Raw genomic sequence first — 14,984 nt, forward strand, 5'->3', positions numbered from 1 at the left:
AGGAAGCAGTCTATGGCGTGGTTTACCAGAGAAGCCCCTCTAATCTCCTGTCACTTGATAGGCAAAACCCAAACCTATCTTTGTCCAACAGCACTCAGGAGCCCCACAGTGACAAATAGACGAAGTAACATGGTGGCGGTCCATGGGGTTGGTGGGAATGCAGAGGACTCCATGAGAGACACAAAATGGATGCCTTTAGGAATCAGATATTTAGGGGTTTAGGATGGTGAAGGAGTTCTCAACTCTGGCTGCGCGTTAGAATCACCTGGAAAGCTTTTTAAAAGTACCAGTGCCTGGGCTGGGCCCCACTCTCAGAGTTTCAGATTCAGTTGGCCTGGGGAAGGCCCAGGGCATTGGGATACTTTGAAAGTTTCCCGAGTGAGTCTAGAGGACACTGAGGGTTGAGAAGTACTGCCCTAGCCCAGGATTTCTCCACCATAGTGCTGGTGGTATTTTGGGCCAGATCGTTCTGTGCTGTGGGGGAGGCTGTCCTGTGTGCTTAGGGTGTTTAGGAGCATCTCTGGGCTCTACCGATGGGAGGCCAGTAACATCCCCTCTTCCTGTTGTGACAACCAAAAATGTCTCCAGATATTGCCAAATGTCAAATGTCCCCTGAGGGACAAAATTGCAACCCCCCCGCCCCACCCCAATCCCCTGCATTGAGAATCACTGTCTTGGCCTTCGTGTGCAGAAAGGACTTCACAGGTGACCACACCGATGGTATGGTTGGGGGAGTGGGAGTGGAAGTTCAGCTCTCCGAAATAAAGACCTAAGGAATGAAAGAACTGTTCACGGTCCCATCCTCAGCCTCAAGGTGGGATCAGTGGTGCCTTCCATAACTTTACACTGAAATACCTTTCCTCTCAATTACAGACATACACAGACTACATTGGCTCTGTAATAAGTTTTGGTCTATATATTGAATATACAAATCCATAGTCAAAATTGTTTGTATGACATTAAAGATCTATCTCTGAGAGAAGAAGAAGACAACGCATTCCCTCCCTAATCGAGTTATGTGTTCCCATAGGTGGCCACCTCCCCTCCATTCCCTGCTGCTCCTGGGATAACTTTCCTGCTTTGGGGACTCCAACATCGCTGTCCCCAGCCACCAGTCACATGTGGCTTGGAAGATTTCAGCTTAAATTAATATAAGGGAGATAAAAGTAGAAATTCAGTTTCTCAGGCACACGAGCCACATTCCAGTTGCTCAGTAGTCAGGCATGACTAGTGGCTACGATATTTTAATGCCGGAGCGAACATTCTCAGCATGGCAGGGAGTTCTGTCGGATAGCCCTGTTTAACCGTAGAGCTTCTGGTGACATTTTCACACTTACATGTCCCTGCTAGTGCCCCACTGCTTCTTGGACCAGATTAGCTTGGCATTTAGGATGGTTCACGACATAACCCCAGCTGTCCCTTCCAGAGCCCCCGCTGCCCCTCTGTCTCCCATGTACAGCTCACCACCCGAGAGCAGAGACCACCACGCTCTTCCACCTCCATGGCTCTCCCTGTGCTGTTTCCTTTGTTGCGAATGCTATTTCTCTAACTTCTTCGCTAGGAAAACTCACTCTTGAGCCTCAGATTCAGTTCAAAGTCATCTGCGTTCATGTCTCTAACGCGTAAGGCAGAGCTCCTCAAGGTCGAGGAGGGGCTCCCGTCCTCTTTGCATCACCGAAGGCTAGCACTGTGTGGGCACCCACATCTCAAGCAAAGAATTAATCAACTAGCTAATGAATGAAGGCGGCATGATAGACACATTTAACACCACGGAAGTCCCAACAACCCACACTTGGATGAAACTGATGGTGCCTCCTTGCGAGAAGAACATCTGCCTTTTATTTTCCGAGCAGAGTGAGCAGAGCTGGTGACTCCAGGCTCTTGGCTGGGATAGAAGATAAATGCCCTTAAAGCTTGTAGCTGATGGGTTGATAGTCTCGGAGAGTAAGAAAGAAAATAAAGGGGAAATTTAGCGCTCTCCTATGAGGATTTCAACTCTTCTATCAGTGAAGCAGAAATATCTCAAGAGAAAGAATATTTAAATAGTGAAAAACCAAACCAAAACAAAGGCAACAACAACAGAGAGGACCAGCTTAGCATTATAGCTGCAGTGTTTCTTCCCTGGACCATTCTTAACTCTCTCTAAAGGGTAGTTTGTCTCTATTACAGACCCCAGTGTTGTATCTTACACTTCCTTTCTTTTTCCCTCAGCACCTAACACGGTGTCCAGCACACAGCTTCACCTCCTCCAGGAAGCCTTCCTTGACTTCCCCTGACTACCCCTCTTCTATGATCCGGAAACACCACGTACACTGCTTCATCATGTACTAACTTGTCTTACATACTGTCTCTTTAATGTCACTGTGTTTTTCCTCAGGTCAGAGACTATATCTTACTCTTCTTTGAGTTTTCATGGCTATTAAGAGTGTCTGACACTGCAATAGATCTTTGATAAATGAATAAACCTTGGCAGTGGACAATCCAGGTTTTAAAGGAGAATGACAGTATTTCTTTGCAATAGTTAACAGTATTAGTAGGAATTTTTAGAATTTGAAAGGAGGAGTGGGGGAAACTTTATGACTGTGAATTTTTTTGGATTTAAAAAAACCTTTGGGTGGCTTAGTTGGTTAAGCATCCGACTCTCAATCTCAGCTTGGGTCTTGGTCTCAGGGTTGTGAGTTCAGGCCCTGCATTGGGTTCCATGCTGGGCGTGGAGCCTACTTAAAAAAATAAATGAATTTGTTAAAAAAATAAAAACAAAAAACAAATCTTTGGCGTTACTTGGTCTGGATAAAGGCACAACGATCATTAAGTAATTCTAGCAAGTAGAGACAATTCTAGAAAAAGAATCCATGCAAGATTCCGTTTAAACCTGTTGATTTCAATCCAATGAATAAATATTGAAGACTTAGGATGAGCAAATAACTCTGCCAAGAGAGAAAAAAGAAAATACTTCTGCCACTTAACGTTTCCTAATTCTGTGACCTTATGATTCTGAACGCCTACAGAAGGTATTTTTAAACCTTGGCAGTCACATGGGGTAGATTTACATGAAGAACCAGGCATGATGGAGTCAGACCTTGCTCTCATCAAAGTTGCACTACGAAGTGATGCCAACGGGTCATTTTCAGATTCAGGCCATCGGTTTATGGCTTCACCCCAGAGTGGGCTAGACAATCACGTGCCACTTGGCAGTTTTCAAGCTGCACGTTCTTGCTGTCTAATGTTCTGTCCCTTCCTCCAGCAGCCAGATGGTTAATTGCCCTTCCTTAAGCACATGCACATGCACAGAAAAGGTGTGAGGAAGGGCCCTGGGAAGGGGAGCCTCTCACACAGCCCTGCCGAGTCACAGGATTGTCGACCCAAGGATGGTGCCTGAAAGCCTTTTCAGCCACACAAAACCCTGGGTTTCTTCATTAGCATATCAGAGGTGGCGCAGTGGTGGGAAATGCCACAGGCAACAAAGGACACAGCTCAGTGGCATTTTGTCATTGGTGCTTACAGAAGCAGAAAAAATGATCTTCAGGCCAGGGCCGCAGTGATAGACAGATGTTGACATATTTCCTTGGGTGACCAATGTCTGCCCAGCACCCCGCCCTCCACTTGATATGTACTCCAGGTTGCCCATCCCCCTGCAAGAGCACAGTGCCTGGACCAGTACACGAGGAAGAGCCGTGTACCAGTCAAGACCTTCCTCTAGCTAAAATGAAGACATAGTTTCAGTTTTAACTTCATTGTGACTGGAAGGGACTTGCCCTTTTTTTCCAGACTTGAGAGCCTTAGCGGAAACATGATGTGACGATAAATAGGAGAATCCATTGCCAGTAGCTAATACCATCACAGAGACTGAATCACTGTTTATGTCACCGTAACTCTTGTCAGGAACCTGCCATCTTATCATTTCATCCTGAAAGGGAGGAAAGGCGTTTAGTGACAAAGTAATTTCACATTCTCATTGTTAAATGATTTCCCTTCTGTGATCCATACTCTCTAGCAGTGGTTCTCAACCGGGGGGGATTCTGCCCCAAGTGGACACTGGGCAGTGTCTGGAGACATTTCTGGTTGTCACAAGTAAGGGCTGTGCTTACAGGCATCTAGTGGGTCAAGGCGAGGGATGCCGCTCAGCATCCAACAATGCGCAGGATGGCCCTGTGTGACAAAGACTTCCTTGGTTCAAAATGTCAGTAGTGCCAAGGCTGAGAAGCTCGGCTCTGTGGCCTTTTTTGTGAATATAATTTACAAATTCCCATCAAGACAAATTGCTACTGATGAACGGGCACCTCGAGGGACTTAGGTTCGTTCCCATGTTCACTATATTAATTTGGAATATGGAACCATTCTTGACAAAGAAACAGGACCTACAGGATAATTTCTCATCTTTGGCTGTATCACTGGAAGATTTGATCTAAGCAGTGGGTGTAAAATTTTAGAAAATTGTATATTGAGCACAGAGGGGTGAAAATTTTCCTACGCGCAGTAATTCTGCTTGCTTACAGCCAACAACGTGTCTTTACTTCACGCTCAGCTGAGTCTTAAATATACTCCAAATGGCATGAAATGTGATTAAAGAATTCTTCCTCCTCACTTGGAAATATTTATAACCTCTTAGAATATGACACATTGGGGTAAAATATACATTGTTCAAATATGCATGCATTATATATATTTTTATATATATACACACACACACATATATAATTAAATCTATATCTAAAATCACATGTTGTAGTAGGTTTATGTTATTTAATATCATGTTTTCCCAAATCAAAATTTTTTCAGTTCGATATTTAGAAATCAGAATGTCAGTAATCTCATATATACACATATGCATCCACATATATAAATAGATACAGATGTATAGAGAATCATATACAGCTGACCCTTGAACAATGTGGCTATTAGGGGTGTTCACCCCCTGTGCAGTCAAAAATCTGTATATAATTTTTGACTCTCCCAAAACTTTACTACTAATAGCCTACTGTTGACCAGAAGCCTTGTCGATACCATAAACAGTTGGTTAACACCTTTTTGGTATAGGTATTATATACCGTATTCCTGCAAGAAAGTAAGCTAGAGGAAAGAAAGCATGATTAAGAAAGTCATAAAGATGAGAAAATACACTTACAGTAGTGTACTGTATTTACTGAGAAAAAAAATCCGCATATAAGTAGACTCATGAAGTTCGAACCTGTGTTGGTCAAGGGCCAACTGTGTTGTTTTCCTTAGATACCAGTTGTTCTACCCAAGTAGCTAAACCACTCCAGATCCCAAACTCTAAGGACTATTGATCACTAGTTATTATATACATTGCTTTATAAGTTAGCTAAGTACCTTCTTTGCAGTGTCAAGTAGATGTTAGATGCCAGGGGAAAAAAAATGATAGACGATTATAACGAACTTTATAAAGAGAAACATAAAATAGAGACCAAAGTGAATTGCCTTAATCCATCTTCAGTTATCTCATAGTCTGTAGAATATATGGTTTTTTTCCTTAAAAGTTCCTAATTAAAATTATTCTATTGTTTAAAAATCACTCAGGCCTGAGACACTGCCCAAATCAGAGTATGTGCTCTGGTGAAGATATTTCATATTTCACCATTTGAAAAAATAGTTTTCCTTTCTGTAAAGCACAGTGGTTCATATGAGAATCAATTGAGCTTTAAAAGCATACTCAATTCTTAGGCTTCAATCAGACTGATCAGATTAGAATAACTGAGGATGACATTAAAACAAAATAATACACACACACACACGTGTACACACATCAGGCCATTCTACCATGCCTCCATAGTGGGAAGGCTGGCTGGAAACCCAGTTCTAAAGCACAGACTACCAGAGACCACCAAATTGGCAGGTAAACTGGGCAAATATTGCCCCATAGAGACGGTAACGACATTTCTCTGTCTTAGTCTGGTGGAGGCAGGGAGTGGAAATCGTCCAGGAGAATACTTTTGGTATGTTAACAACTTAGCAATGATTCATTCCTTTTTTTTTTTTTTTAAGATTTTATTTATTCATTTGAGAGAGAGCACAAGCAGGGGGAGCAGCAGAGGGAGAGGGAGAAGCAGACTCCCCACTGAGTAGGGCGCCTGACGTAGGGCTCAATCCCAGGACCCTGGGATCATGACCTGAGCCGAAGGCAGAGGCTGAATCGACTGAGCCACCCAAGCACCTGCGATGATTCATTCTTTAAATTGCCATCTTGAATGAGAAGAGCACCTTGGTATAAAGTAAAGAATGCTTGGGGTGCCTGGCTGACTCAGTTGGTAAAGCATGCGATTCTTGATCTCGGGTTTGTAGGTTCCAGCCCCACGCGGGGTGTACAGATTGCTTGAAAATAAACAAACAAACAAGGATTGCTAGAATCCAGGCAGTGTTCTTAAATCTGGCTCTTTCTCCGACTAAGCTATGGGTGAGCTCTGTCAAGTACCTTCATTCTGCCTAGCCTCAGTTTACTCACCTATAGAATGAGAGGGCTTGGTTATGTGATTTCTACTGTTTCATTTAATTTAGAAAGAAAAATAACTATGAATTTAGAAAAAAATTAACGAATTTAACATTTTATATTTTTTATAAATTTATAAAGCATTATATGACAAAATAATATACAATTTATAAAGGAATTTGGGGCAATCTGTCAGAAATATATTTCGTCCTGTCATGAAAATGGGCCTAGTGTTTTGGTTATATGCTATTTCTATAGCTTGCTATATCTTAGACTGGTGATTAGCAAATTTTTCTGTAAAGGAGCAGATAGTCAATACCTTAGGCTTTGAGGAGCAGGCTCCAGAAAATTTCTGTTGTGTAATCTTTTCTTTTTAGTCATTTAAACATGTGAAAAACAGGTGACGGGCAGGATTTGCTGACCCTTGTTTTAAACAATAAAATTTACATTTGCGTAAAACCCAAATTGCTTGCTTTATGACAACAACAACCAACCTACTAGAAGCTCTTGTTACACGTTGTTACATGGAAGCTGAATTTAGACAAAAAAGAAGCCCGCTGAAGTTGATCCCTAATGCCTCCTGGGGCCAACCAGCCATCTGCTGGCTGACCAGCTTATCCAGTTTTAGCCCTGAAGTCCCAAGTCCCAGGAACCCAGCATGGTTGGTCACCATCCACATAAAACTCTTGGACAGGTTTATTTCATGGGAAATCTGGGACCCAAATTAAAAGGTAAAAAGTTTGAAATGGAAACGCTTTTAGGAGCTTTGATACAGAAACAGCAGGCCAAGACCCCAGCTGGAAGACTTTAAAGGGAAAATTACAAGAGACTATTTTTGTAGTCCTTTTTTGGATCAAGCTTGATTGAGCCTAAATCTGCCTTCCAGTTACAAGTCCCAACCCAACAGGCTGCAGATGAGGAAAAGGCTTATTCACAGGCGTGGCAGGTGGTTTTGAGTACAAGTTTATACATCCCCTGGAGATGATAAATGCTAGATGTTAGGATGAAACACAGCCCAACTTTATTACTCAAAAGTGACAGAGTTTATAATTACTTCCTGGGTTAGTCTGAGAAAGACACGTGGCACGGACCTAGCTGTGAGCCTAACTATGAATACGAAAAATTACTAGTTGGGACTGCTTTGGAAACAGCCAGGAATAAAAGAGAGAACAGTATTGTCAACATGCTTCTATGTGCATTATTATCATTAATTTGAATCTTTAAGACTGCAAACTCGAAACTCAAAGGCCATTTTTCTCTTAGGAACTTGCCTTGAAATTAGGTACACTGACCCTAGGGGAACTTTGTTGTGACCACATGGCTTTCCATTTGTACTTTATAAAAACAGGAACCCTTGTTAAGACATAAATAGTAAAAAGCAGATCTGATAGCTTGAGTAAAACAAAATCCAGGAGATAATTTAGAATCTTTTGCAATATTTTTTTCATTGTCATCAGTTTGTTCCCGTTCTGATCCTAGTTTGGAGTAGTGGTAGTGTCTTTACAACTCATCCTATTTGGGCCATAAAAGCATCTCTTTTTTTCTCGGCATCAAAACCTCTTGCATCTTTGGAAGCTATGGCTGTGGGTAGTTCTCTTTAGAATCTACTTTAGCAGAATCAGTGATGCTGGAAAATACTCACACATTTCTCTTAAATGGATCTTCCTGCCCCTTCCATGGTATTAAATCCAGGGGAAAGAGGGGACACCCATTTAGGGAGTGACTTGATATCTTGATTCTACAAGAAACCCAGCAATGAGTCTTTCCCTAAGTGGAAACTTTGCTTCTTTGTAAGGAGAGAGGGGTGGGGTGTTAGGGCCACAAACTAGGGAGGTTCGGAGTGGAGCAAGGTATCATGGGGGAGCAAACTCATTCACTCAACTCTGGAAAGCAAGTGGATATCCACTTCCTATTCTACCTGGTGACAAAGCAGGAAGCTCTTAATCATGTTCCATTGCATTTTAGTATCTAACTTCCAACACCACTGGGTGAATGTAAGTTAAGTGTTTCAAGATTAGTTTCTGAGCTACACCTAAGTAGAGGAACTGCTCTTTCTCAATGGCCTATGTAAATAGATGAGGACTTAACCCTGCTCCCTTACAAACTCCTCCACTGAACGATGGCTGACATTGAGCCCCATCCAAACCCAACTTTGAGGCCTGAGCCAAATGCCCCAACTCTCCCTGGCCCCCTGTGCCTTCCACTGACACCCCCCCCCCCCGGAGTCCAGTCCCTGGCTTCAATATTGTTCACAGGAGAGTCCATTCCCTGGCCCCCTGCTACTCTCTCAGGTCAATCCTGTTGCCCTTTGCTACAAGATCTCCCCAGGCCACAGTCCCTCTTTTGTGTATTTTCTCCTTCTTAGACTAGTTATTAAACCATAGTCTCTCAGCTCAAGCCTTGCCTTCTGGACTCTGCCCTCTGATGCTGGGGCTGGAACTCTGCAAACCTCATGGCCCCTTTGCCATCTGTCCCCCTGATTGGCTGTCCCAGTAAGGGTGCTAGCTGGGGAGAGAAGCACGAGGGACAGAGGACGTGACTTCTTCCCATTTGCTTGCTGGTCCTGCCAGGGTCACCCTGGCCATGCTTCCTTGCCCTGTAGCTGTTGCTTCCAGGAATAGTTGGTTCCGATTTCCAGTATTATTCTCCATCCCCTTAAAGGTACCAACACCAGCCAACTAGCAGCTGCCTCCTCAGAGGTCTGGAGCCTGGCTGTAAAGGCCTCTGCTCATAGATTTGGGGTTCTGATAGCCCCAACTTCTCTCTGCTCCTGTAGGCCCGGGAGTGACCACTGCTTCCAGGAGCAGTGACTACTTCTGTGTCACTACAGTCTTCCCTCCATGACTTCTCAGTCCTCTAATACCTATTTCACTAAACTCTCTGTTAAAATAACTGGTGTGTTTCCTCCTTGTTTAGTTGCTTCTCTCTTTCTCTCTCTCTCTTTTTTTTTAAGTTTATTTATTTATTTATTTATTTTTAGTAATCTCTACACCCAACGTGGGGCTTGAACTCATGACCGTGAGATTAAGAGTCGCATGTTCTTCTGACTGAGCCATCTTGGCACCCCTTTTCGTTGCTTCTTGACAGAGACTCTTCTCTGTAGGCTTCTAAGGTTCAGATTCCTCAAACATGTCACGTATCAATAGGAGGGAGCCTAGAAACATCCCTTCCAACTTATCCAGCATTGACTGTCCCCTCACTGGGGTCTATGTGCTTATATAAAGTGGTCCCCAAAGGGGGTCCTCCTTCTCAGGTCCACACACCCCACATAAACATGCCTGCTGCATGGATTGGCCACACGCCAATGGTTCTGCCCAAGGGTTCTCCTTCATCTTTACTCAGAAAAAAATCAACCTGCCTGCTAGGGAACCACAACAAATAGCCTGGATTCCAGAACATTCCTATCATTGATTCCATCCATAGCAGGATGACCTATATCTTATTCAGGGTCAGCCTGCTTCCCATGCTGACTATTTGGGAGAGTTGGCCCCTCCCCAGAAGGCCACACACTAGGTGATCAGAGGGCTTCTAGACAAGCCCTAAGACTCCTCATTTTAGGTCCTTGAGTCCCTTCTGAGATACACCTAGAGTCTATAAAATGGACCTTAAAAATTATCTATCATCTATTCCAACCTTTCATTTTAAGGAGGACCTATACATTCTATATTTCTTTTTAAATGACAGTTTTGGGCAAATAAAAATTGGCTGAATAGATAATTCACAGAACACTAATATTCCCTTTGCCTGATGCTGTAAAACAGCCAAGGTATTCAAAGGAAATCTTATAAAATACATTTAGACCATGCACATCTTCAAGCCATGGGGTTACAATCTCAACAAATGCCAGGTTTGGGAACATGTAGATTTTATGGAAGAGCACTAAAGCAATTTTCCTATGATTATTCAGCAGCTGCCACTCCTGAAAATTGTAATTGCAGAGAAATAGAATGTTCTTACATCATGATGAGGGGAGGCAATGTTCTGTAATCTGGAGCATGCAATCCTAGTGAGGAGTACAGCATATAATCTGAATATCTTGAATATAAAATGAAAATATTGTTAGGGCATATGAGGCCAGCATTCTTCAGTTAGTCAAAATCGTTGACAATATTTTGGTCCTTCGAACATCAGTGGTCACATTCTGATGTGATCCCATGTAATCCTCTGTGTGTTCTAGTTTTGATATTTGATTATGACATTCCCACCACTATTAAACAACCACGCTATGTACATTTAAAAAGCACTTTAAACAATGAACTCTTTCTTTTCCCCATAAATGTACAATAGCAGCCCAAGTTGAAAAACAGGGATGGGTCTCCGCAGTAATGTTTAAATGTCTTCGTTCCATTCATGATGTTAGTGCTATGGTTATCTGTTCGTTTTGTATACGAACATAACAAACTCCCCCAAATCATAGTTTAAACCAGCAAACATCTATTATCTCACCACGTCTGTGAATCAGGAAGTCAAGAGCACCTTAGCTGGGTGATGGCTCTTGGACCCTCATGAGGTTGCAGTCAGGCTGTTGACCAGGGCTGCAGTCCCCTGAACATTGGGCTGGGGTTGGAGGATCAGCTTGCAGGCTCCCCCATGTGGTTATCGGCTCGCCTCAGTTCCAGGGGGCTGTTGGCCAGAAACTTCAGGTCCTCCGTGGGCCCGATCAAAACAGAACAGTCTGTTTCCCTCAGAACACGTAATTTTTGAGACCCTGCTCACAATTCTTTTGGATATATACCCAGTAGTGGAATTACTGGATCATGTAGTAGTTCTAGATTTAATTTTTGGAGGACTTGTCATACCCTTTCATACTGCTTGCACCATTTTACCATCTTGTCAGCAGGGCACAAGGGTTTCAATTACTCCACATCCTCACTAGTACTTGTTTTTCTTTTCTTTTTTTTTTTAAGCCATCATAATGGGTGTGAGGTGGTATCTCATTGTGGTGTTGATGTGCATTTCTCTAATGGGTGAGTGATGTTGAGCATCTTGTCATGTGCTTGTTGGCGATTTGGAGAAATGTCTGTTCAAGTCTTTTGGCCATTTTTTTTTAAATTTTTTTTATTTTTTAAAGATTTTATTTATTTGACAGAGAGAGACAGAGCGAGAGAGGGAACACAAGCAGGGGGAGTGGGAGAGGGAGAAGCAGGCTTCCCGCTGAGCAGGGAGCCCGATGCGGGGCTCGATCCCAGGACTCTGGGATCATGACCCGAGCTGAAGGCAGACGCTTAACGACTGAGCCACCCAGGCGCCCCATCTTTTGGCCATTTTTAAATCATGGTATTTGTTTGTTGTTATTCTTATTGAGTTGTAGTTCTATGTTCTAATTATTCACCCCTTATCAGATAGATGATTTGCAAAGATTTTCTCCCATAGGTTGCCTTTTCCCTTTGTTGATTATGCCCTTGGATAGACCAGCTTTGTTTTGTTTTGCTTTGTTTTGTTGGTTGGTTGGTTTGTTGATGTCTGATCCTATTGATTTGTTACTCTTAGAAAATCCTTTTTGACTAGACTCAGACTTGGAGGTAGAAGCTCTCGGAGAGGACAACCTCCGTCTCTTGGCAATCTGTTCCTGGAGTTTTCCTTTGTCCTCCTTCATCCTCTTGGCCAAAAGTTTAGCATATTCTGCAGGCTCGTCCTTATTTTTCTCAGTATGCTGTTTCTTCAGAGAGATACACCGTCATTTGCGTTGGCGGACACGTGGAATAACAAGACGCTGAATCTTGGTCGCTTTGGTTCTAGGTTTCTTACTGTCTTTGTTTAGGACCTTTCTCACAACATACTGGTGGACATCGCCTCTCGAGAAATTGAAAAGTTTGTGGATTCTGCTGGCTCTTTTGGGCCCCGGGTGATGGGGCACAGTATAATCAGTGAGTCCAGGAATAGCCTTGTCCTCTTTTTTCACAATGACCAAGCTGAGAACATTGAGATTGATATCCACAGTGCAACCCTGAGCAGATTTGCGCTTTCTTTCCCCAGTCCTCCTTGGTCTGTAGCAGGGAATGCCCCTACTCAGGCACAGGTGGACATGGCCATGGGTCAAGACACCCTGCTTCCTGGGGAAGCTTTGTTTCTCATTACCACCACCGATTTGGACCATGTAACCCTTCCATTCTTTACCCAGAGCATCAGCAGCAACTTCTGTAGCCATATCCTTCTTCTTCTTCTTTTTTAATTTTTTAAAATTTAAGTTCAGTTAGCCAACATATAGTAGTACATCATTAGTTTTTGATGTAGTGTTCAATGATTCATTAGTTGCGTAACACCCAGTGCTCATCTGCTTCTCGTAAAAGGTACGAAGTTTGCATTCATTATTCACTTTACTGAGTTTCTGGCAGCCAGTATCTGGGAAAGAGATGTTCATCTTTATCCTAAAGCTGCCTACTGCCTCCAAGGCACCACAAAAAAAGAGGGATACACAAACGCTTTTAAGTTTGGTAGATTTGTTTCGTTTGTCTATTTTTGCTTCTGTTTTCAGGACTTTTGGTGTCATTTCCAAGAAATCATTGTCAAATCCGAAGTCACGAAGCTCTTAGCTTTATGCTTTTGTCAGGGAGGAAGACCGTGTCCTCTGCCCTTCAAGGTCCTTCGGCTAAGAGTAGAACTTAGAATCAAATTGACATGAGACAGATTAACAGGAGAAAATCAAATTTAATAGCATAGATACAGGGAATCCACACAATGAGATTCTGAAGACCATGAGGTGATGTGAAGCTTATATGAGCTAAGGAAAAATGTTGGGGTCTGCTGATACAAAGGGGAGAAAGCTCATTAGCAAGAAGGTGAAAGGAGATGTTTGGAAAAACAAAATTGTTCTATTATGCAGATGAGTTCCTTCCATAAAAGGGGCCTCTGTTCATACTTTCCCTCCTGTTGCAGGCTCTCCTTTCCAATGTAAATGTAGGCAGAGCACCTTTCCTGCATCCTGCATCCGCTGGCTTTTTATTACTTTTAACTCAAAATGATCTTTATGTCAAAATGGCACATTTTGGGGTGTCTCATCCTGTACCCTTTCATTTTCTTCTGGGAGTTTTACAGTTTTGAGTCTTAAGTTCAGGTCTTTAATCTACTTTTAGTTAATTTTTTTATATGGTATAGGAGAAAGGTTCAACTTCACTCTTTTGCATGTGGATATCCAGTTTTCCCAGCATTATTGGTTGAAAAGAATATCCTTTCCCCATCAAATAGTTTTGGCACCTATATTGAAGACCATTTGACCACCTATCTGAGGGTTTATTTGGGGGCTTTCTATCCTATTCCCTTGGCCTACAGGTCTGTCTTTATGCTAGTACCACACTCTTTTGATTACTATAGCTTTCAAATATGTTTTGAAGTCACAAGGTGTGAGACCTCCAACTTTTTCAAGATTGTTTTGACTGATTGCAGTCCCTTGAGATTTCACATGAATTTTAGGATGGATTTTTTTTTTTTTTTGGTCTGCAAAAAGTGCAATTGGGATTTTGATAGGGCTTGCATTGAATTTTCAGATTGCTTTGGATAGTATTAACATCTTAATACTAAGTTTTGCAATCCATGAACACAGATGTCTTTCCATTTACTTATGTCTTTAATTGTTTTTTTTAAGATTTTATTTATTTCTTTGAGAGACAGAATGAGATAGAGAGAGAGAGCATGAGAGGGGGAGGGTCAGAGAGAGAAGCAGACTCCCCGCCGAGCAGGGAGCCTGATGCGGGACTCGATCCCGGGACTCCAGGATCATGACCTGAGCCGAAGGCAGTCGCTTAACCAACTGAGCCACCCAGGTGCCCCATGTCTTTAATTTCTTACAGCAATGTTTTATAGTTTTCAATGTGTAAGTCTTTCGCTTCCTTGGTTAAGTTTATTCCTAAGTATTTTATTATTTTCAGTGCTACTGTAAATATTTTTAGATTTTCTTTTCAGATTGTTAACTGTCAGTGCATCGAAACACAATTGGTTTTAGTGCATTCACTTTGTATCTTGCAACTTTGCTAAATCATTTATTATTTCTAACACTTTTTTGTGGGGGTTCTTCAGTGTTTTCCCATATAAGCTCAGGTCCTGCAAACAAAGATAATTTTACTTCTTCCTGTCCAATTTGAATGCCTTTTCTTTCTTTTTCTTACCTACTTTCTCTGGCTGGGACTTCCGATACTATGTTGAATAAAAGTGGCAAAAGAGAGCGTTCTTATTTTGTTCATGATCTTAGAGGAAATTTTTTGTCTTTTACTACTGAGTATGGTGTTAGCAACGGAGTTTTCATATGGGATTTTTATTATGTGGAGGTAGTTTCCTTCTACTCCTGGTATGTTGAGTGTTTTTTATCATGAAAGGGCTTTGGGTCTTGTCAAATGCTTTTCCTGCATCGATTGAAATGATCATGTGGTTTTTGTCCCGTATTCTATCAATGTGTTATATTACACTGATGAATTCTCATATGCTGAACAACTCTTATATTCCAGGAAAAAATCCCGCTTGGTCATGGTGTATAATCCTTTTGATGGGCTCTTGAGTTGGGTTTGCTGGTATTTTGTTGAACATTTTTGAGTATGACATCATCTTG

The 14,984-nt window shown here is 42.2% G+C and overlaps 1 pseudogene; it reads right to left on the reverse strand.

Moving 5' to 3' along the window:
- Window positions 1-11,783: 11,783 nt before the first annotated feature.
- Window positions 11,784-12,806, reverse strand: LOC123843361 (small ribosomal subunit protein eS6-like; annotated as a pseudogene).
- Window positions 12,807-14,984: the final 2,178 nt, after the last annotated feature.

This window comes from Mirounga angustirostris, unplaced genomic scaffold (genome assembly GCF_029215605.1).
Source record: "Mirounga angustirostris isolate CCGP_5_RB_7025 unplaced genomic scaffold, mMirAng1.0.hap1 SCAF_11, whole genome shotgun sequence".
NCBI lineage: Eukaryota > Metazoa > Chordata > Mammalia > Carnivora > Phocidae > Mirounga > Mirounga angustirostris.